At 38.8% G+C, this 25,397-nt stretch overlaps 1 protein-coding gene across 6 annotated transcripts in view; it reads right to left on the minus strand.

The window, feature by feature from the left end:
- The window catches only part of LOC310899261 (teneurin-3), a 242,570-nt gene that overhangs the window by 146,095 nt on the left and 71,078 nt on the right, over positions 1-25,397 (minus strand). The window contains exon 1 of one of the 6 annotated variants that reach the window (XM_083835483.1): positions 1-25,397. This exon is cut by the window's right edge and continues 3,551 nt beyond it. The exons of the other annotated variants lie outside the window; for them this stretch is intronic. The gene's annotated coding sequence lies outside the window, so the exon portion shown is untranslated. 6 annotated transcript variants of the gene reach the window in all.

The following is a 25,397-nucleotide window of genomic DNA, read 5'->3' on the forward strand; positions in this document are numbered from 1 at the left end:
CTGCACTACTTTGGCCAGGGTGTCATTGCTTCTGCAGGTAATAAAAACACTCGCTCCAGAAGTCTTTGGTCTGGGAGCACCTTTCATGAAAAGCTGTTTAATGAAACAAAAAGAAAGTTACAGGTTTAGAGAAAAACTTAGTTTTTAAAAGAGTTCACCTGCAATTAGACAGATCTGTCTTTTAAATGAACCACTGCTTCTGTGTACTTCTGCTGCCAGGGTCTGCAAGACTCAAAGTTGCTTTTCTGGTCATTTGCTATAAGCTAGAGTAGCAATCTAAGGTAACTTGCCATATGTGTTCATTTTGTGGTTCATCACAAGTATTTGCTTATTCTTATTGATGTTAGAATTGGCTTTGCCCTGCCAACTGCTCTAAGGAGCCAAACCATACACCCAAGCCAAGGAATTGGGTGACACAGTACCAACCACCACAGGAGAGCCCTTTTGCTTTGATGTGTTGTCAGCCTGCACTATTCTTTTCTGCTTACTTCACGATTAATGGACATACAGATGAAAACAGCCTTAACTCACCATTGTTGCTCACTTCTTGAAGCACTCCCTTCTGTACTAGCTACGTGCTGACAAAAATGTGGAGATGTGACAAGGACACTTTGATCAAGATATGCATCTGTATCCTGTGTGTGAGTGTGTATACTATTACAATATAAGATGGGAAAAACTCATACAAGGAGCTTGATCAAAGTAGGCCAATGTTTGTCTCCTCATCAGTATGTTGCCTGTAGGGTCTGACAACCTGTCAAGCTATCCGGGAGTGAGAAACTACCAGTGCAACGAAATGCAGGATATGCTCCAAAAGATTGTATTGCCTTCCTTATGCATCCTAAGTCTGGAAGAAATAAAGAAAACTTGATTTTGGTTATTCACATTACACATTTTTCTTTGAACGTTATTTTACTTTTTAAAGAGAAATAAAAACAACTTCTGTCAATGGGAAGAAAGACTTCTTTGAGTGTGGAGAAACTCAAATCGTCTCACATAGCACATGTGGTATCTAAGATCTACTAGATGACAAGAGGAGTACTGCAAGCTCCCTGGAGGGCAGTAGGATAGTCCCTAACACATAACATTGGTATTTTTGACCACAAAGTACGTGCTGATCATTTACTCTATCATGTAAGGAAGCTGTTCTTTGCCACTTAAATATACACTGGGAAACAGAAACAAATCATGAACAAAAAGCACAAAAAATGCATTCTTTAGGAAATGAAGAAACCTGTTTTTGCCGATATCACTCAGTTAAATATTCTAGTGTGCTATCTATAGTAGTGTTACTTTAGGTTACAGGTAGACCTCTAGCTTTGTCTTTCCACTTTGCATTCATTTAGTGAAGTATTTCCGCTCAGCAACTTCATACCAGTAATATCTGTGCATGCTCAGCTCTCTTTCAGAATTCAGTTCTCTGTAATGTTTTAGAAATCTTTCTGTAGAAAACAGAAACCTTCAGTGTCTAACAACCTTCTCTACAGCTATCAAGTATCTTTTCACAAAAACTTTGTGAAGTTTGTGAACTGAACTTTAAACTGACTTGAAAAGCAGATTTTTTTTTGTCTCTGGTATTTTTAGAACAAACAAGCTAAAAAGCTATATACCATATATGATATGTGACCCTGTGAAAATAGATAAAATAATTTTCTATTTTGTGGCATTTACTTTGAAAATCTGATTAAGATAGATGTCTCTAGTCTGTAATTCTTCAATGTCATGTTGTCATAGTTCCCATCAGCAAGATGCTTTAAAGGCTTTCGATTAATATTGCATGCCAGAACTGAAATTACATCCTTTGTCGTTTAGTTCTTAATGGTGCAAGTGATATCTATCAAGTAGTGTTTTATGAAGCATGTGTGATTTTTATTACAGGCTGTTTTCACAAATCTTTTTCAGGTTTCATAAAGACTGTTCATGGTTCACAACAAACATGCCCTGCATCTAAAATCATGCCTATTCTCAAATGCAAAATAAAACTTGATTTTTTCTGTGAGGTTTATCATTAAAACAAAAACTCTTATTTAATTTAAATTTGTATAAAAGCATCTTAATTGGCTACGAAAAAAAATATTACTGTAAGCACCTCAACTCTGCATGAGAACTATTTGGTAAAAAACAAACAGACATGATCATGTATTATTTTCTTAATGGGTTAAGTCCACCATCTCATATAATTGCCTTAGTTTTTAAAATGCAGCTGACATAAATCAGAAGATGCAACATTCTCCCATGATCCAAGTATAACAGAGCTTTTCCTCTGCAGCATTTATCTTTGTAAAAGAAGATGCATATAGCTAAAATTTCTTCAATTTACTGGAAACCAGATAGTTGAGAAAGTTGAGACAGAATCCTTGGGTTGGTTATTTTTGGTCAGCCTGCTGTTTAAACGAAAATGTGCGAAGTCAAGAAAGCTTGTATCTTAGAGGACGTATGAATAGAATGTATTTTTCCAATATTTTTGTCAAAAGACATAAAGAACTTTCTTCTCTTAATACCTAACAGAGTACAGCAAATGCACTGCGGGAAGAAATACTGCCCATTGAGAAGAAAGAGGGCATTTCTTCCACAGATGGTGGTGAAAGGAAAAATCGGAGGATTTACTTCTGAAAGGTTTATTAAATGTTGTTTCCACTCTCTGTTGTGCACTGTGGGAACTGAACCAGCTCACTTTTAAAACATTTTTTCCATTAGCCCGAGTCGATTCTCAAAGCATTCCAACATATCCACATCCAGCCTGCACACGCCCCATTAACCCCTCCGATACATACGTAACACGCAGTCAATATTGGGGTGGGCCAGATCTGTTTAATTTATGTACTGTAAAATGATATATGCCTTCTTGTCTGCAGCACCGCCTAAGACACTTGCTAACAAAAGGTAATTACAAAGTGTATGGGGGGAAAAGAGCTCAGGTTGGTAGAGCAGTCACCTGCATCAAGGAGAACTGATGACGATGCCGTCATCCACAAGGAAGACATTTTAAGTAACAAAACCAGAAACCTTGCAGGTTTTTAACTGAGGTGAGGATGTTTTAATCACCTTATCAAAGCTTGAAACAGAGATAAATATTTCAGCTTCAGTGAAAAGAGCTACAGTGAAACTAGTTCAGCAAACAACCTTCATAATAGCGGCCTCTTTATCCCCAGAGGGATTTAAGAAGAAAGATGAGAAAAGGAAAGTATAGAAACACAGTTAAAATAAACTGAAATTTAACCTGCTGGGGTAATATACTTATGATCTTGCTTTACAAGAAAAGAAATAAAAAACTAACATAACCTGTATGATGGTAACCATGCAAAGAGAATGAACTAGAAGCAAAAGTGTATTTACACTCTTGCTGTCATAGCATGCAAGCACCCTCTACCCTCATGCCAGGCTAACCCATACAGTGCTTAGCAGGGATACTAAAATACGCTATTCCTATACTCTATACAGACCTGAGGTCTGTAAAACCAAACATAACCCTCAAATGGTACATCATCGACTTTTTTCCAACAATTTATGTGGGGAACAAACCGGGAACACATGGTGAAAAACGACAGAAGTTCCTCACTTGAGACCCAAAAATGAACTTTAGCTTATGTTACGCTGAGACTGAACACACAGTAACACAATCTTTACTGGTATGCTACTGAATTGGCTTCCCCACGGTGGGATGCAGATCCCACTGAGAAGTCCTGTATTTTGCAGGACTCCAGGCCAAGGTTTTCCCTGTGGGACAGTAGTCTTCCAGAGCAATCATCCCACTTAAGATCACACTTGTTTCTATTCAGGATAGATTCTTAAACTGGATCCTCTTTCTTCTATTTTTAGAACAAGAAGTGAAAAAGTTATGCAATTATTGCTAGCTTCAGATAATCTTTGCTGATAACTCTAGAAAATCAGTGGAGAAATAATATACTTTGAGCTCACAAATCAAAGGCTAGCTTTTTAACCACAGAATTCAAGTTTACACTGAAAGAAAGAATTCACATTTTCATTGAAAGAAACAAAACAAAACAAAACCAGTGAAGCCTACATTCCAGAGCTCCGTTGAAAGACTTTGTGAGGGAAAGAAAAAATCATTTTCCAAACTGCTGACCGGGGACTGGAATTCATCTGAAAAATCTTTGAGAGCATAACCCCAAAACTACTCATAAAACACAGGTAAAACAATGTGGGGTATCACATTTCCTCCTGTGCTCATCCAGTACCTTATGTTTATGCCAAATACAGGTATCCGCTTAATTTTGACACCAACAATTGTGATCTATAAATAAATGCAATCAAAATTATCATGCTCCAACTGTAAGTTGAATATGTTCTATAGTCCTGATTCAGGCAAAATGACAGGGTGATAATATATGTACTCATTTCATACCACATGTTTAACTGGAGCACGGTATGGATTGCAAGGTTTGATGTATGACTTCTTAATAGATTCCCTAGCATTTTCAAGTGTTAGATAATTTTGGTTCCTATCCAAAATCATTAATCCAAAGTGAGCCATGACTGTATGTTTTTCTTTGTCTTCCGATTTTATTTCTTAACACTTCCAAGAAAAACAATTTCTCCAAGTTATTTTATTTTAGAAGCAGTTACTACTGTACAGGTTAAGAAAACCAACTTTCATAAACTTTGACCTAAATAAATACCCTCACAAGTAACGATTACGTATTTCTTACAGCTGACAAAACTAGCGCTGAAAAAGCTGCCCTTCTTCCCCATACATAACATGCCATCTAAGGGCTCTTTTACTACGCACTGAACCTGACTTTTACTGACACGTCTGACATTCATGAAGAAGGAGCAAATCACTAGCCTTCCTCGATTCCAAGAGCCAAGGGGAAAATTCTTCTCTAATTAGGTCAACTGAATTTTTTGTCATTAACTCACTAAGGTTAATAGTGCCTCTTGAACATTTTGTAAATTTATGAATCCAAAAGTAGTTTGAAAGACCCCCAGATTAGTTCATTATGAGTGATGAAATTCTTGACCAATTTCTGCATGCTCAGCCTTGCCTGAGAACATAGGGCCACACTAATAAAATCTGTGAAAGATAAGCGAGGAATGGGAAAACACAATATAAAACTTCTAAGCGCAAATAGGTGAGTTCGTTTCATCAGATTTGAAATAACTCAGATAAGAGGGATTCATGTTTTGCTTTGGAGGAAATGAAAAAGGAACAAGGGCATTGAGATGAAAAAGAAACCATGGGGAAAAAATGGTAGGATTGCACAGAAAAGAAGTTGAACGAATAATACACAGAGGAGAGGCAAAAGTGAATAGCTAAGAGGAAAAAAAATAAGAAAAATGAGAAAGCATGTACAACTTTATTCGAAAATCAGAACAAAACCTTTACGGAAAACACAGAAGCGATATGCTTACTCTACAGGCTTGTCTTTTAAAAAGGGACCTTGATCCTGGCCTTTAGAGTTAAAAGCAACTACAGCTTGGGCCTAAGAGCAAGAGAGAAATAAAGCAGTAGGTCAACAAATGCATCTTTGTTTCCAGATCAATTAACCAATCTCTCTGCTATCAAGTAGAAGCGATTGGTAGATCATGAAATAGAGGAAAAGAATAGAGAACCAAGCTTCCAAAATAGCTTTTAAATAATTTCTTTCTCCTTATTGTGTCAGGAAAGAGTAATGCATAAGAGGGGGAGGCTTCCACAAGAGCGCACTGAGGAACTATTGTTCTCTAATGACTTCAAATAAGCTTTTTAGGCTTATGCATGAATTAGAATTTTGCTCTTCTTTCTTACATTTAAAAAAAAAAAAAAAAGAAAAAACCAAAAAACCCCACCCCACCTTGTGATTTAAGTAAGGTATTTTCTATTCTAATGACAATCAAGTCTAGTTAGGTATCAATCAAAAGAACACATTCATTGCAAAAGATTTGTTAAAAGATATTCAGGGTTTCCAGTAAAGCTGCTTCACTTTCCAGAAGAAAGACAGTTTTTACCCCTAAAATTAAATATAAACTGTGAATTGATGACCTGAAGAAAATCCTACCTGGGATGTAGGGTGTCAGTTCATATAACTTATCAACAAAACTCTTCAATATCTAGAGTTTAAGTAAATCCATGATTATTTCAGAGGTATCAGTGGACACAGGGAGTGATTTAATTAGAGATTTATATGTACTCATTATTTATTCCGTGAATGCTGTGAAGGACAGCTGTATGCTGAACAGTTTAAACAGACTGTACTATAACTAATGATAATAAACAGTTCTGTTCAATAATAAACAAAAATTTAGGGGGAAAATTCCCCCAAGATTTTTCTTTTAAAATATATAAACCAGCAAATTTTCATTCTTTCTTACATGTATGTTCCAAAAATATTTTCATAGATGACTGTAGGTTTTGCCTCTTCCTGTTTATATTTCCATTCTGTCCTACTTGTTTTACTGCTCCAAAACTGTTTCCAGCAGGAGATCTTTCACATCATTTTCTAGCTAAATTTTACAGCTTCTTGTCTGAGCCAAGCTCCTTAAAAAAACACGCCCGATTCATGTCATTGTAAGTTCTTCCTTTTAATAAAACTGCTGTAGTTCTGAGCTGGCAGAACAGATAAAAGGTAGAGAAATCACAGCTCACAACTACATCTTTTGACTTAAAGTAGCCAACTAGATAGTATATGCATGAAGAACCAAAAAGAACAGAGCTCAAATAAATGTTTCTGAACCAATGGCAAAAGTAAATAAATAAGCACAGAGTAAATCACCACCACAATACAGTGAAAAGTGTGAGATTCCCTGTACACAGGTAGAAATCCAAGTTGAATGCCATGATACTCCTGCCCTGCAGGCCGTTGTAGCAGCAAAAGGCAGGTTGCTGCTGCTTCTGAGAAAGCAAAAGGAAGCAAAGGAGAAACAAAACGATGTGTTATAATTCTGCGTCCTTCTGGAAGGATTACAAATTCTGCATACTACTTAGATCTTAAAAAAAACATTGATCTGAAACTTCCTAATAGTAACCTAGTTTCTACACAAACAGAATTTGAGCTTCAAATTATTTAATTTACACAAAGTGTGTAAATTCCCCTTATACCTAACAGCTGTCATTTCACCAGTAACAAATTTGGCAAAAGCATTCCTTGGAAGGCAGACAGAGCCCCTCCAAAGACAGCTTTCTCCCCGCCTAACACTGCCCATTTGTGAAGAAAGCTGGACCACAGTCAAGGGGGACAAGGTAGTACACAGACACGGAGCCACAGGAGATATAGATGCCTGGAGTCCCTGGCAGCCTGCTTCCTTTTAGTCACAGGGAAACACCCCTCTATTTCTAGCATAATTACGCCCCCTCCCCCGAACACATTTCCCCAGTCCATCTTCTGGTTGAACTATCATATGGGAAAATGCCTTTCTTTTTGCCTTCTGCTGTAACCCCGACGGTGATGACAAGCAACCAGTGTGTGGGGGTGGTATGTGATTAGGAGGGAAACAGATGGTCTCAGACTGAGAAGCCTGATATTTAACACGCTTTTGTAACTACTACCGGGGGCTAAAAACAAACATTTCAGGAGGCAGAATCGTCTCATGGTAAGACCACAGCAGAGTAAGTCAGGAAATCTCTTTTTTTTTTTGTTATTCCTGGCACAGCCCATGGCTTACTGTGGGATCACAAGCAAACGAGAACCTTTGTACATCCAACGCTCTCGCTGCCGAAACTGGTTAACGATACCTGCCCAGGCGCAGGGGACTGCAGGAATCAATCAGGTGTTGAACAGCTCTTTGCTGATCTTGAAATGAAAGATGTTCTACGGATGAAGCTTGAACAGGTAGGGAAAAGGTAAATAAAAGTCCTCTGCTCTCGGACTGAATTTTATGAAGAACATGGAGACCAAAGGTTTATGCAGAAAGGACAAGAAAGGGGATTTTTTCATGTTCTGCTGATGGCAATCCCACAATGGTGCCAAAGCAGGGAACGGAAGGGGATATTCGAAGAGCAGATGCTTTCTGATATGGGTTAAGTTTCCTTTGCTTTTACACAAAGAGAGCCCGTGGGTGGCAAGGTGCATGCAACTCATTCCACCTGCTCCCTGCAGAGCTCCCTGCAGCCCAATTTCCCTGGTTCTGTGCAGATAACTGTGAAAGTTGCACACGCACACCCTTCCCCACAGTGCAAGGTTTCACAGGTTACATGCTGTGTTACAGGAGAATGCTCTGTCTTCCTGAAAGAGAAAGCAACATCATAAATAAGGTTACATTTTCAGCTACAGCTCCTGGATCGCTTCATAGTCTCAGGTGAATTAAATCTGTTAGCAAGATTCACACTTTGGAAATGCACATTAAAAAAAAATAAATACAAACAATCAGTGAAGACTTTAAGGTACATTAGCTGCAAAAACTACTTCAGAAGTAAATGCTTTTAGAAGCTGCAAACACGGACAATTAGTGGCATTCTTGAAAGCTGAAAGTCTAAATAGCTGTCAGCAACTCCACCAGCAAGTGTAAGTTATTTACAACAGCAAGCAGACAGATTATCAACATAACAGAAGCACTGATTAATTGTGTAGCCTAAACTTGCAATAAAAACAGTGTAAAGCTCTGTTTGTGTGAATACCAGTTTTTAAATAGGTACTTTTTTCCTCCAAGTTTTCCTCTTATCTTCTACTCATATTTAAATAACTGCTACCATTGAATCAAATTGCTCTGCTAATTTTCAGAACCTTTAAAATTAAGAACCTGACTTTAGAAATAGCCTCAGAAACATTTTTCAAGTATCTAAATACCAATGAGATCCGTATCAGATGCTAAAAACAGTTTTAGACTTCATTGCAACACGTACAAAATAAGATGCTTGCATCATAGTATCTTTCCACAACGGCACAGATTTCAAGCCTAGTTTCCAAAATATTTTGCAGTTCTCAGTAAAGTTTTGGGTGAGGACCTCCTAATTTTCTTTGTGAGCATGGACTTCTTCACAGCCTGTTAAATGTATTCTATACTTCTGTAAAGACAATTGGGAAATCCGAATAATTGTCGCATTCAGTAATTCATTTGCAGCCAGACCTCAATACGGTGGAAGTCTAGACACAAGGAGAAACGTAAGCCCTCATCCCATGAAAGATAATGGATATACTTGTTTTGGAACCCAGCTGGTTGTGGTTGCTGGCATGCAAAATGCTTACCCTAGGCCAACAGACAGCTACGTAGATGAGCATGTCCTGGGTTTGACTAGCTCTGACAGTAACCAGAGGCACGTACACCATGCATACCAGAAGAGTGATTCCTACCGTAAGACTGCTTTCATTCAAACCTCACCCACAAGCAGGCCGTGCAGGTACTACTGAGTACTCCTCATGCTATGGAAAGATGGATGAAAATCCTTTGCTTGGGTCATAAAGCCAGTGCCTCGTCGTACTGAAGTGAGAGATGATGGCAGCTCTTCTCTAGGTTACGCCAAGAAAAGCTCGATGACTGACGTGCTGCTGCTCATGCCAACATGGCTCTCTACAACACACTTCCACGTGCAGTAATTTTGTGTCAGCGCTCATTGCCCTAGCTGGTCAACTGGTCAGGTTTGCGTACAGCGGGATGCGTGAACCCCCTTACATGACAAACTCTCTGGACAGCCCAAGCTGCGTTTGTACTTGGTACAGATCTTAGCTGAACACGGGAAAAGATGCCAGTTTCCCTGCCCCCTGAGTTAGCGCTCAGGTATTTAATGGCTAGGTCTTACGCTAATACCAGTAGCCTCGACAAGCTTTTCAATAGTTTCTTCTTCCTGATAAAGCCAGAGGAATTCTGCTTACCCGTATACATGTCAGAAAAGTGAACCCCAGCTGGTGCGTGACTCTTCCAGATCAGAAACAGCTTCCACTGAGCAGAGAGATGCATTTTGATTCTTACTTCTTACTTCTTTTTAGTTGTGCATAGGGAAAAACAGGGAATGGCAGACGATATTTATGCGGAGGGTGTTTTCCCCAGTTATAGAAGAGATCTTCAATGTCTATCAGTTAGTTGCTTAAGGTCATCTCATTATAGACTGAGCGAAAGCACAGCCACCATTCTTCTACCGTATTTATTTATCCTTTTTGCTAGGGTTCGGGAAACACACACAAACACACCAAAATTGTTACTGAGCAAATAAAAGACTTATTTGGAAAGCAAACCTCAAGAAAGAACATGTAGAAAAGCTACTAGGGCCAGTCTCACTGCTACAACTGTCAGGTGGTCTCTCTCGACCCGTGCCTGTTTTTGCCCTTACATAGGAATATAATGAAACAGGAGGAGTACACAGCTCTAGGAAAGGCATCTACTCTTACAGATTAAAACTGTTACAGCTCTTGGAATATACTGGGTTCCGTAGGTATTTGTGCATGTGTGTGCAAAATTACTGTTAATAGAAGTACTAATATATGTCAGAAGGAGCCTCTATTAATATTACTTGATGACTAGCTACTATGCTTGTGACGTGTCCTTGCTGTTTACTAGTACTCAAGTGAGAAGTTACTGTGTCTGGTGTGGCTTGTGATAATTTACATCTCCCTAGGGATAAGGGTGCTAAGCTTTCTTCAAACCACTTATTCTTGGCACCAAAACTGAGCAATTATGGCTATGTCTCACACTTTGTCTTTTAAGGACATGGCATGTTTATTACTTGCAACCAGAAAAGGACTCGTGTACTGATGCTTGGAAATTGCCGGGTTCAGACAAAATACCACAGTGCTTGGTATAAATGAGAAACTTAAGTTTGTAGAGTTTCCATCTCCATGTAAGCACAAAAGCCCCAGGCAGAAAAGTGTACTTTTCCTGCTCTCTGTCTTCACAGGACAGAGGCACTGTGGAAATTTCAATCAACAGTCTGGAAAAATTCCCATCAACATTTTGCTTCTTAACTGACAACTACTGGGTATTGACCTAGAAATTATTATTTAAAATTCAATTGCAGATATAAGGTGCTATGATAAGTTGTGATCTGCAGAATTATGAGAGGAGCTAATGAGACCTTGGTTTGGACTTGTAATTTGTAGAATTGTAACAGACCTGCATTGTACATGCCTAACATGTAAATGCAAAAGTCACAGCAGCTTGAAAAAAGACCTCAAAACACCAAGAACAAAACCAAAACTTCAACAGCCAACTATGTGCATAAATGTAAGTAGAAAATTGGTCTTCAGCTGCAAAAGTAAAAGTGTAACACTGAATGCATAAGGCTGTCCAGTAAAATATATTCATTGCATCAAATGAATAATTGAATAATTACAAGTACTTGAATAATTACAAGTACTTTCCATAAATCTGAAAAGTAATGTAATAGAAAATAAACAGCCAATAAAATAGGAACAGTTCTGAAAAAAGAAATTCAAGTCATTACTTCTGAAATACAAAATTATATTGGTCTCATTAATCAATTCAGAGTGTTGTATTAATGAATGGAAATTACTTCCTTGTCAGGTGATTCTTTTACAAGGTAGTTTCCTCTGCAGAGGCAGTGGATCTCCTTTCTAGGTACTGAATAAGAAAATAGTAATAAAAAAAAATCATCTGTAATTAAAAAAATAAATGTGCATAGAGATTTGAAGGATTATAAACTGAGATGTGAAACTTACTCTTTTTTTCCTTTTTTTATTTTTTAAATGATTGTACGTCTTAGTACATCCTGGGTAATTCTCATTGTTTTGTTGCACAGCATTATCATTGCAGCATAGATGCAATAATAAGGCAATGAACATATCAAGAAATATGATTGAAGAATTCCTCGACTGATAAACAGATAGTATAATCACAAGCAAAATTACCACGTTTCTGAAATGTGACATCAGGTGAAAAAATAGTTTTTTTGTAGAGCAGTAAGTTATATTCTTTGTTCTTTTGGAAGTATAACTTAAATACTTCCCCCGTCCCCCCCTTTTTTTGGCAAAATAATAGCCTCTTGGCGATGAAATCCCTTCTAGATGCAAACATCTAGGTGAGGAAAAAAGAAAGCAAAATAGCAAGTGTGTAGAAACAACCACTGAGACATGTCAAAGATGTTTCCACTAGCATACAAGAGAATTACAAACAAAGAAGAAAAAATAGTGAAGGATGACTACAAGAAAGACTGACAACAAGGGAAGGACAAAGGTACCCACGAGGAATTGCTGCCCTCGGACATAAAAGCAACAGCAGCTATCCTGGTTTTGCGATTTGCTTTCTGACCACGTTTCAGATTATCTCACAACTATACCGCTCATATTTTCTCTCCTTTAAATTAGACTGGTCCCAACCCCACTACTAGAGCGCTTGGAAGAGATCCTGGAATCGGTTATCTCCCGGAATGCCAACAGACATTCATCTGCTCTGTGTTATGATGCCAACTAATTCCCTCTGACCGCTCGAGTCCTTTGGAAACCACCAGCGCAACCAGAGGGCTGTTTTGCAGGCTGCCGCATTCGTGCTTTGAGGGTCTGAAGTCTGTGGTACTGCGTGCCCTGGAGGATTCGGGAAGGCATGTGAGCTCCATGCTGACTGTGCTGGGGGACTCGTACGGGCGCTGGGGCCACAACTGTTAATTGCTTGCTGGACAGAATTAACTACTGAACTTCCTCAGAGGAGGAACATGGCTTTTCCCCTCCAGGAGGGCTCTCAGGCCTGAGCACACTTGCATTCAATGTGGGAGTCACCAAGGCAGCAGTGTGTGTCTACACATGGCAGCTTTTGCCAAAGCTTCAGTGTAGTAGCTAAAATGCCGACTGTTTATTTCCCAGCACATAAAAAATGTTTTTGTCCACAGTCCATCAATTAAACATTCACCTCACACGTAGGCACAAGTGTGTCACCACCACTGCAAGCATATCCCGATGCCACTCTGATATTGTGATCCTTCCACTTATGCAAAAAGCATCTTTTACATACAGGGATGCTGCCGAGTCCTACGTGCCGACCGCCTGTCACCTTCTGAACAGAAACACTTTACCTAATGGGACTTCCTGAGCAAGAAACATGACAGAGAACACAGCTCCTCAACCTGCTTTCAATAATCCCTTTATATTGCTAATCTCTACAGAGAAAACTGCATTTCCAAACTTGACTTTTGTCAGGTAAAAATCTGACTTTCAAAGTACCATCTAATAACATTAACAAAATTCTGGGGGGAAAAAAGTAAGATCCTTATTTCTAAAACATTCATTTCTACAGTAATTGCTAACTTCGGCTATTTAACATCTAGCATATGCACAACACCGTGCATTATGAGCAGGAACACCGGAAGTAAAAAGAGATGGAGAAAATGGTTGGGGAAAAGCACAGATTGAGATGTTAACTTCTGCACAGTGAGCATAAAGAGCCACTTGATATCAAACTCACACATTAAAAGACTGTGGCATTTAAAGTTAAGTGGGAGCATCTCACTGAGAAGCCTGAATCAGCTACTCTTTATAGCAAAAGTGGCCACATTTCTGGAAATTAGTGCTATTACCTGTACCAACAACTCCTTCATTCCTACTTTTAATCCTCTTCTAAGGATATTAAGGTCTGAGGCAGGACAAGAAGCCCAGCACCCAAAAGGTTAAGACCATTCTGCCCTGTTAAAACCACCTGAGCCTGATCCTTTTCTGTATCTTTACCTCCCATCGTCCTCTCTGCAAGTGCAAATTCCCCCAATAACCACAGCAACCATCAAGACAGAAGTCTGCTGATTTTTTTTTTGATCAATTTTCATCCCTTCTAACAGCTTTCCTGCCACAAGAGTGTAAGTGGGATCAGAAGCAGGCACGATGTTAGTTTTCATTCCCAATTATAAAAGAGCTAGACTTCTTATAAAAGCGTTCATGTTTGTGTTTTGCTGACTCTTCTACAGATGGCTGGAATGCATCTACGGACAGAAAAGAAGGGTTAAAGAAAATTCTGGATAATGAGGACTGTAATATGGATTAGAAGCATAATTTTTTTTTGTTTGTTTCAAAAAAAAACATACGTGCTGCATAACATCCTATTTCTTTAATGTGGAGACTAATATTAAAAAAGAAATACGGCATGGTTATTTTAATTATGCAAAACTGTAATTGGCATTTATTGCGTAGGGCTTCAGAGCGATAGAAGCATGGGATGGAAAGCTGATTTTTTCATTAAATAGCTGCCCCAAGGCAGATACATTCTGAACAAAGCGCCTTTTCATGAGATATACCTGTCCCATGGAGAGAACAACAAAGGGAATAAGGAGGGGGAGGTAGGAAGCCTGAACAACGAGAGAATGATATGAAAAGAGTCCACTAGAAAAGGGAAAAGAGGATGAAAGAGAAAGTAGGAAGTGGGATGGAGTGGTATGGTATGGTCTAATAAAGGTTAAATAACTTAATCAGCGAGAAAAAGAAGCCTTCAAAGGAGATGGAGCAAAAAGAGGGAAAGGAGGAAATTAAAAGAGCACACTTAAAGGATGAGAAGGATTAAAACTTAAGATGGAACAAGAGAAAAAATATTCTCCAAAGAGTGGAAAGGAAAAGGCAAAAATTCACATTCATGCATACAGATCACTTTGGGGAGCAAAAGGATCACGCCCATTTGCATCTGCTGCAGGTTACGTTTGCCTATGTGGCATTCCTCAGCTCTCAGGAACTGCTCCAGGAGAGTTACAAAGATGAGCCATCGGGGATGGAGGCTGGGGCAGAGGAGCCCAGGACGATCGCTGCCTTCTCATCTACACGCACGTACCTCTTCCCTGCTTTGCCTCAGGGTGGCTACCAGGAGTTAACACAGGACATAGCCTCGAAAGAACATCCATCCCCCTGCCTACTTCATTCCAAGATGATGGGCACTGTCAGAAGAAACTGTCCCCTAACCAGTTGCATACACTGCTGGTGGGAATGGGGATTCACGCCTGCCTCTCCGTAAGAGATGCGAACATTTGACAACACCAGAAATTGATAGGGGGTGGCAGATGAGCAGTTCCCATTACTCATTCATTTATTTTCCCCACTGGGGAACCGTGCTTACGATGCCTGCTGACACTCGACAGCAGTAATGTAGCAGTGGAAACCATCATTCATGCTATGGTAAACAATGAATATACCAAGAAAAAGGGACCTAATTTTCTAGTGCCTTTTGTGGATTCGAAATTAGAGGCTTTGATGCATCACCACTTGGCCTCACTCATATCTCACAGTCACTATTAACGGACGGATATGGCAAGAGGCAACTTCCTTCCCTCCAGAGATTCACATAGGGCAGTGCAAGCAGCACACCGTTCTAGCATTATTAACCTGCAAAGCAACAGCAGAGCTTTGCTCTTGGAGGCAGAAATCACGGCCAAGCAGCTGTCTGATACTTATCTCAGCAGAGACCGTATTTTTGACTAGTGGAAATACTGGACTTGCTACTGTTTTTTTTTCCCCTGCTACTCAGCATCTCCCAAGGAACCAAACAGAAGCAGAGCAGTATTGATGAGGCAGTAGAAGAGCACTGAATCTTGAAGTTCCCCATATTTCCTAACTCTTAAGAGCTTTTCCCAAAGGCCTTCTGCAGATGCCATTGAATTGTTCAAGTCTGTAACCATGGGAATATACTTCTTTTCATGTTTCTTTAAATACGCTTTAAGTTCTACTGTAATCATGGGAATATAGTAACAGGAACATAAGCATATGGTAATTACAACTTAATTCTGCCAAGATTTATGCCTTTATTTGCACTTGTATAAAGTGAGAGTCAAATATCACTGAGATGAAAGGTTACTGCATTGATTACAGGATGTTTATTATTCACACAATTTTACTATTTCTGGTCAATACCAGAGAAAAATCTATATTAATAACTATACATACAAAAAAAGCAAAAATAAGCCATTTTTGAAATCATTCTCTTGATTTTCTTCCTGCCCATGAATTTCTTGAAATTTCAGTGGAAGCAGCAACCTCTGTATCACCCTTCCAAAATATGCACTTCTGATTTAAAATTGTAGGTTTAGAATTCATAGGCACTGGCTGCTCCTTTAACATAATGACAGAACAGACTAAATCTGGCACAGAGCACCATACAAGAAAACCAACATTACTAAAGAGTGCATGAAGGATATGGAAGCTTCCCCAGCGCACTAGTACTACAGGGTCACTTCATCCTAGAGATGTGTGGTAAAAATGCTTAAGTTTAAGCATTTCTTTCTTTACTGGCTTGCATTTCAACTCCCTTCTTTAAGGAATTTTCCACACACAAATATGAAAAAAAATCTGATCTGCTGTGGCCATGGGGATAACAAAAACAAATACAGCAACGAAGCAAGGCACCGTTGACAATTTACAATGGAATCAAAAGACTTCAAGATATATTTCTTTAACATAAATTTGGATCTATCTGAATATTACTAGTGAGAAAGCACCTGGATGAACTGGGTAGGCTATACTGTTTTACTCAGATATGATTCTGCTGGTCTCTGTCTACAACACTAGCCATTTTACTGTCTAGCTAACAACATAAATAACTGTTACAGGGGAGGGAAGAATTTCCCTTTCAGGCTCACAGCAACGCAAGTACGCCGGCTGGTTCCTCAGCCCTGCCCAGGAATGTCCCGCAGGGCCTCCCAGCCCAGAAGGCTTGCAAAGCACTTTATTCTGGAGGGCTTCTTGGAAACTAGAAAGGAGTTTTAAAAATATCTAACCAATCCTCCCTCTCTGCCTCCGGGTTTGCTGGCTTAGGCACACAGTAGCCAGAATTTACTACAATTACCAGAGACAACACAGACTTTTAGACAGGATGCTTGATTAAAGTATGAAATAATTCAACTTGAATGAGGAAGAGATCCCTGCATGATGCTCTGGAACAGTCTGATGACAATTATTCTGAGTTATTTATATGAAACTGTAAACAAACAGAAAAAACATTCCATATTACAAGCCACTGATTAAAGGCCTTAAGGAAACAGAGCAGGAAGGGCAGCTGAAGAAAAATACTGCAGTGAATTTTAAGAACTACACAGTACAAGGCTTCAGTAACAACTTTATATTTTATCTCCTGAAACATGCATCATAAGGACTTGAGAAATATTATCTTTGACTTACCCAGGTAAATATGCTAAAAATGATGCATAGCTAGAGACACTTAAGATATCAAAGGACTATCAAATTGAAGCTTAAGGGGGACCAATTATTGTTTTTATTGGTGGATACCTTTTTTTTTTTTCCTGAGCATTATTTTATATTCTAACGTCAAGAAGATTAAAATGTTCAAGTGCTATCTTCTGCTTTTTCAGTGCCAGTAAAAATTATTAATAAGTTAACTAATAGAAAAAACAGATCTTTGGACAGTTGCAGCATGTTTACAGTCACAACCAACCTTTTTACTAATATACTGCTGCTTTAAGAAGCTGTCTTTCAGTTTTTCCATTTTTATCACCCCCATCTAGAGTGCCTGCTGGCAAACCAGCAGCATGTCAGAAATGGGTGAAGAACATGAAGATATACAAGTGTGAATTTCATGAAGTCTGTTGCTCCCACTATGCTGTATACATTTGGCCAGTGAAACAATGTCAGTACTTAGCTCCAAAACCCCATGTTGTGCATCTCATCCCAGTAGCAATTACAGCAAGAGTCCAGCTGTAAAAACCCGATGGAGTTGCTGTGCAGATCCAGAGAATCAAAAGCACAATTCATTAGAAGTGCTTCACTTGCTTTCCAAAGCATTTTCAGTACAGGCATACGACACAGGGAGAGAGGTACAAGGTCACCCCTGTTCTCGCCTTTTCCCCACTCAATGGAGGGCAAACTACCACCAGGTAACCCAGAAACTCCAGATTACCCCAGACACCATTTTACAGCATTCCTCAATGCAGTGCATGACACCACGGAGTAGAAAGAAGGGTGCGCACGACCAAAAATCCTTGTGTTTTTTGGAAGTAAGAATGAACAAAACATACACATCCTCTTACACTGATTAATTACTAGAAACAAAGCCAAGGGAAAGCTTTAGCCTTCTTTGAAGCTTTCTCAATGAACTACGAGAATCAAATGCCAGCAGCTGACACTTCTTCCTCAGTGATCACCGAGCCAGCCTTCTGTATATTCAGCTATCATAACATATGTTTCTGAAGAAATAAATTCAGGTATAGGTTGTTTGCCTGAGTACTGCAGTGTTCAATTAAAACTTTAACAAATGCACGCAATATAGTATTTGAAAGAAAATTTCATGTGCATTCTCTGGGTTACGGCAGCGATGGGGTGAGTTTACTGCTAATTACTGTAAAACAGACTACGTATCAACGCAAAGATGCGTTAGACTGATGACAGAATTTACAGCAACTCTTCCTTTAATTTGCAATTACCCTGCACTTAAAGTATTTCTGAATGAAATTTTTTTTACTACAACAAATTGTCCCGTTACACACACACAACTGTTCTTTTTACTCAGTAGCATGCTGCTAACTGTTACAAGACTTATATGCTAGAGAAGAATAGCAATGAAGAGGCAAATTAATTCAGTTTTCTGTAACTGTAGTAGGGACACCAGTGTAAACATCCACTATTCCCATGGAGAGAATATTTTTAGTCCTTTGTACTAAATGATCAACAGCTTAACAGAAAGAAACATCCCTGCATTTTTTTTTTTCTGGCTCAGAGAACGTATCTCATACCTATGAATTCTAATGATTAAAATAATTCTACCAATTACTTTGCTACATTCCACTACGCATAGTCAAGTATGTAATGCAATAAACTATGCCTGAATGGTCTGTTTACCCCACAGCAAGTTACAAGGAAAACTCTTTCCCCTTAAAGGACTTGTCTCTTTGGAATGCACAAGCTGGCAAAAAGCCAGGGGAAGCTGGTGCTTAAGCAACCAAGACTGAGCAGTGCCTGTGTGCATTGCAATCTCAGCCAACCGCAGTAAATGTTATTGGAGTTTTTGTGCTGTAAAATTGCTGCTTTCATGCCCACTGCATCTGACAATAGGAATCCTTGGCCTTGGATGAGAGAGGAAGGCTGATGTGCCTTCTAGTCAGATCTCTGCATCCTTAAAAAGTAGGGTTACTACTCCTGTGTACTCCTAATGGGTTAGTGACAAAGAAATTCATGTCAATGCTACATCCAGACGCAGAAAGATATTAAATGGAGAAGCCTTTTCTGGATGAAGCATAAGAGCAGAGAAACTATGCTTTATGCATAGCGCTGAAGCTTTTAAAATAATTGATAACACTTAAAAAAAAATAAAGGATATTCAAGGCGTTAACGTGTTTAGCCTTACACTTTTCAAAGCACCACTGAGATTAGCTCTGTTAAGATTTCACAATCACCCAATGCACATCTATTTATTTGTTGTTGCTTACTGACTCAAGTGTAAAATCCTCGGTATTTCTCCTGTGAAAGACTGCGTCAAGCATCTGCCAATAGAATTTGTGAGTCCTGTTTACTTCCAGTGAGCAGCATGTTCAAAGTGCTCAAACATCATCCTCCAACTTACAGCCAGACAGAACTGAATGCACATGGAAGCCAAAAGCCAACAAGGAAACAAATCACATTTCTTATTTTGGTCAAATGCTTTTTTATTTTTTTTCCCTTACAGCGACCATTTCAACACTATAGAATACAACGAGTGCTGTAGTTGTATCACAACGACTTGCTTCATGTAATAGTTAACATTCAGCAGCAACTTAAATTTACTCCAAAAGCAACCTGGCTTTCCTCAGAAACACGGAATCGTGTATCAGCATTCAGCAGAACTAAGGAATAAATTAGGTACTTTATCTGTTTGCACAGCTCCTTTTCTTCAGTGGTAGCAAAGGACTCAGTTGCAGTTGAAGGAAGAAAGTTTTCGGCAATCAGTGGGACTGGATAGTACGTGGTGTCCTTACTAAATGTCTAAGTTTTATACCAACTCAGTAGACATGCAGTGCTCTCCAGAGCACCAGCTCCTCACAATAACCAGGGTTACATGAACTAATTTTAATTCAACTAAAACAAAAAATTAAATGACTGACTGCACTTCTACATCTGGGAAAAAAAAAAAAAAAAAAAAAAAAAAATACCGCCACCACCCCAATTACAAGCACCTCAAAGTCTAAGACACCAGAAGACAAAACCAAACAAACTGCCAACAACAACAACAACAAACACCACCAAAGAAATTATTAAAACTTCACAACTTTCAACTCATTGTAGGTTTCAGGGGAAACTACTGAATTCTCACAGCTATCCGGGCTCACTGAGCATTAGAGCTGCCAGGAAGTGTTGTTTGTACAACTGTAAGTTCAGGCTGTCGCCACTCAATGGCGAACAAATGGAAGCATGTGTAAGATCTGCAGTGCTCTCTTCCCAAATGACATGTTTAAAAAAAGGTTTTGTAGTACAGTACAGAGTTAAAATATTAGACCTTTCCCTGAAATAATATCATGAAAAATAATGAATAAAAGAGTTTGATGCAGTGATGCGAGTCGCTTGCATCTGATCCCGACCTCCCACAAGCGATTTGCTGTGCACTTTCACGCCTTCTGTACCCCTGGGTTCCCACGGAGGTTGGAAGTCAGCCTAAGCAGCAGCTGGGCGAAGTCCTCAGCTTTGTAATTTATAAAAATAAACTTCCTATGTGACTGTTTCCTTCTCCTTTTAGCTTCTGTATCATAAATTAACTTCTTCTACAAATTTGTTAGAGCCTACTTTTCCCTGCAAGAACAATCCATCCTCGCTCCCGCCTGTGACTTCAGGTTCTCCCATTAACAAACTGCAAGGGAATTTAAATGCAAGCTCCTTGTCTTGCAATTAGGAATGCCTGTTCTGTAATCAAGAGAGTCAAAGGAAATGATCTGTGTGCAAGCGTTGACAAGGAGGGGAGGAATGCATTTTTGACTCCCTGGTTCATATATACTCCCAGATACAAGTTTGCTCAGTTTAAGCTATCTGACATTTGGATGCGGCTTTTTTTCCTTCGAGAAAATTATATTCTGTATTTGTATTTCACTGTATTTCAGAATGAATTTCTCTCCACAGATTTTCTTGTGTGATTTTTTATAATACGATTTTGACGGGGAAGGGAGGAGGGGAGGAGATGTCTCTGCATCGGATCATATCCGCAATACGATGCACAGTTGGCAGGTTGTCCCATCTGGCATGCATTCGAGTATAAGACGGATAATTTGTCACTCTGAATCCTTTGATTTGTGAAGAGGCCAAAATCATCTTTGGAAAGATATTTTGCAGCTAATGATACAGGAGGTGTGGGGGAGACTGTTCTTTGAAGGCTACAAAGGCCACAATCTGAGGAGAAATAATTGGTCTTGGCTCTTCTATTAAGTAACAGAGATCGAAAACTACAAAAATCTTTAAGAGAAAAACATGACTTACAACAATCAGATATGAGAACTAATTGCCCACCACTTTGCAAAATTTGATTTTGGAGGGGTGAGGGTGAGATTGGGTAACTTTAATTTGCTCTTGGCAAACAGACTGAATGCTTAACTAAACTGAACAAATGTACGTTTTTGTACATTAAGAGAACAATGTTGACAGAAGTTTGGCTTAAATACCAAAGAAAAAGGATAAAAAGATGGATTCGTGAAATTGAAATCAAATATCAAAAAAGGGATCAAAAATAAATTGGCTAGCAGTCATGACATTTTTTTAGTTTTCTAAAGCAGCTATATTTGCCCCAAGCATGTGGAACAGATAAATTTGTCGATCTGTACCTAAAGGATATTGGCCTCCCTGCACTGCCTGATTTTTGAATGTAAGAGATAAAATGCTTCTGTACCTACTGAGGAAGCAGTGCAAGCACTGCTACATAGTGGTTGAAATATAAGTCTCTGGCCTCAGAAAAAAAGTCTCTGTGTATTTTTACAGAATGAACTTATTCCGTATTTACAGAAAGCATGTCAAATACCTCTATTCAACATTACGAGCATTTTGAGTCTATGGGTATCAAATGCGCTTGCTTACGAAATATTCACGAGTATGTGTGTGCCCAGAAGAGACTGTCAGTTTTCACTGAGAATAGGGAACCTTATTTTGTCATTCTGCAGGACATAAAATGGTTCAGCAAGCGGGAAGGGCTGTTTTGTAACACAGGACAAGTTGCAGTTTTCTGTCAAATGCAAACAGACAATGCACTGCAATGTGTACACTGCTAATGAACAGCCTTACCACAGCTCAGTATGATAACCTCTGTTATAAACTACAAAGTCACGTATACCTGATTTGAAAACTACTCACAGATATTACTAGAAAAACTCCAGGAGGTTATCTCAGTCTGCCTTTTCCAGGGCGAATGGAGGCTCAGTTTCCACAGCACGATTCTGACCTTTTTATGTATTTTAATTTGATGTTACAGGTGACAGAGCTTCTGTCATTTCCCTTGGGAAAGCCTCAGATAACTTAATCCAGTTCACTGTTAGACAGTTTTTCTTGATACTCTGCCTAATCTTTCCTTTCCTTATTTTAATTCTATTGCTTTAATTGCATCTCCATGTGGTACACAAAATGCTCCCATCTTGAGATACCGCTTCCCCTTTGTCAGGGCTTAATTACACCTTAGGCTATGTACTGACTACAAGTTTTGTTCTCTTACCTATTTCCATAGATAAATATCTCTACCCGCTTAACTGTTTTCATTCGGATGTATCTGAACAGCAGACTAACCAAAAATAATACTAGAAGCAGTAATCAGAGAATTTGACAGTAATTTTGAAAAAGCAAGAGGCTCAAAATCGTACCTTATACTCCCTCGATGCAATGTCTACAACTCCTTCTTTTCTGACGCATTTGTATGCCCAGCTCAAACTGTATTTGTTAGCTCACACGGCAAATTTATATCTGATTTGATGTTCGGTATCACTAAAATTCTCCAGCACCATTTTTTCCTCAATTTTCTTCTTGAACATTCTGTATCTCAGACCAGTTTAGATTTTTCAATTCTAATATCACTTTATTAGTTTCTGGCCATACAGTTAATGATCTTTCCTTGTCCTTTTCTATTAACTTCTTGTCCCCAGTTGGCACTCAGAACTCTCACTATTTAGTATCTTTGGGAAATTTTATTAGTGCCATTTTTACTCTTTCATCCATATAATTAATGATGATGTTAAATAAAATCAAGATTATAGCATATCCCCATGATGTTCTTTAACACAACTTCTAGTTTGATCTATTATTCTTAATTTATTATCATAGACTACTTCAAACCAAATGAGTCTGAATTCATTTTTCAAGCAAAATGTCTTTGGACCAGTGTCAGACCTGAAGACAAATTTTATGCACTGACACAACAATGACAAAATTTATCATGAATTATGAGATAAGAGATTGAAAAAAAAAATAATTCAATGAACAATGCTTAAGACGACAATGAAAATAAGGTGCTTGGACACCTATGGAGTTTGCAGGGAGTTAGAAGGACTGCCAGTTCTTAGAATGATGGACAAAAAGAAGCAAATTTATGTTTCACCAAAAAAGCCCAAACAGCTTTTAAGTGTTCGATCTTACCCCATCGTGTGCATGTTTCCTTCTCCCCCAGCAGTATTTTCCTCTCCTTTTGTTCCCCAATAGTCAGAACTAAATTGCTCTTTATTGTATGGCTGGTGACAGCCATAGTTCTAGTTCTAGTTCATAGTTCACAGTTCTAGTTCAGTATCGCATGTGGTTTCCCTTGTGGAAGAACTACAGCAAGGAAGGAAAGAACGAGAGCTGGGAAGTATTCTGAAGGCACTAGAACAGGACTGCCAGGAAGTCTGTGGACCCAAGGACCATGAGATCCTTCTAAGATGTTGGCTATGACTGACTAAACTTGCTGTGGGTCTTTTCACTGTTCAACTTCTCACAAGCCAGTGGAGGTACTGAGAGGGAAATCATAGTCCCCTGCTTCTGAGGCAAAACAGGAGGTCTTCCTACCCTCACAGGAGGGACTGCAAGAGCTACAAGTGAGGAAAAGATTCCTTAAGGCCACTTGCCTCTACCACTAACTTTTAACACAGATCCCTGTGTGTACTTCCATTCACCCTTCAATTTTATTTGTTTCTCATGGGAAGGAAAACACAGAAGTGGGAAGAAGAGGAAATGGCAGATTGCTTAGTTATAGTGGTATATATTAACTGTGATATCTTGGCAGAAAAATAGAACATGACAGCTGAAGGGAAAATCTGAGGTGTAACCAACAAAACTAAAAAAAAATCCATACCTATGCTTTGTACATGCCTTGCATCCCTTCATTACTGCTGTCAGGCTGGAGCTTTTGGCCTGTATTCGCTCAGCTGCTTGTAGGAAAGCCAAATGTTATGACTTTGGATTTTTGCAATTGTACTATGAGAAAATGGTAATAATTTCTGTATGATAGATACTTTTGTACCGAATTCTAATGAGTCACCATGAACAAAAGCCCTCGGACTATGACTACATGAGAATTATGCCATAGAATATTTGGTATCTGTAGAGTTACAGTGTCGTACAGTGAGACCTCTGAATACGAATATTTCTTTTATATTGTCATTCTCCCACTCTCAGCTGTTTTAGATTATTTTTCTCTTTACTAAACTAAAACTCAAAAGTTGTGCTCTAGATTTCCAAACTTCCTCTCTTTGCAGGAAAGGTTAGCTGTTTGAACTGAAAAGCCCATCAATCTGCAACTCCCATGTGGCTGGAGCAAAGTCTTGTTTGTTTTGCATCACCTGGCAGATCCTTGATCAAGGACAACTGAAAAAGCGTTTTGTATTAAATTGGAATTTATTTCAAATCTTCCCATCAGCTTAACTATCACTACAAACTGTTATGAGAACCTTGAACAACTTAAATGTTCGAATACACTGTACAAATGCTGCTGTCAAATACATCTTTCCCTATTTTGCATTTGATGGTTCTGCCATAATGTTTCCTATTTAGGGGTAAAAATCCCCAGATCTGAATTTCATTCAGACTCTTCATCTCCACTGTCAGAAGTGAGCATTAGCATTTAACTGTATCTTTTCTTCGTAGCGTCTACTTAACCAAAGAACTTAGTACTGCATTTTCCTTTGTAATATATGTCTGTGTTGAAAGATAAGCTACTACTAATTTCAATAAATTCTCCTCCAAATTCTGACTAATCTATCATTTTTGGTGTAAAGAGATTAAGAAGCTTATCAAGATACTTAAATACAGACTTTACATGACTTCTATTATTTATAAGCAGACTATTACACAAAGAAAGCTTCTCCACACCTCAGTCATGTTCAAGAATCCTTTCCTCCCAGCTCCTAGTTCTTTCTCCCTCTCACTTAAACTGTTCCCTTTTCTCTGCAGACCTATTCAGACGCCCCTGTTTCTTATAAATCAGTTCACTATTCATTCTAAGAACAATTTGAAATTTTCAGAAGTTCTTAAAAATGCTTTTATAAAACTAGTAAATTGTTCTGAAATCAGTAGACAAATGGGCTGACTGATGGAACAGAGTCAGTGGAGTCAGACCAAGCTGCTCTGTGGAGAAAAGAAAAAATAAAATGTAGAGTAAATTGCAGGTGCTACGCAGAGGAACACTGTTATGAC

This window comes from Anser anser (genome assembly GCF_964211835.1).
Source record: "Anser anser genome assembly, chromosome: 4".
Classification (NCBI taxonomy): domain Eukaryota; kingdom Metazoa; phylum Chordata; class Aves; order Anseriformes; family Anatidae; genus Anser; species Anser anser.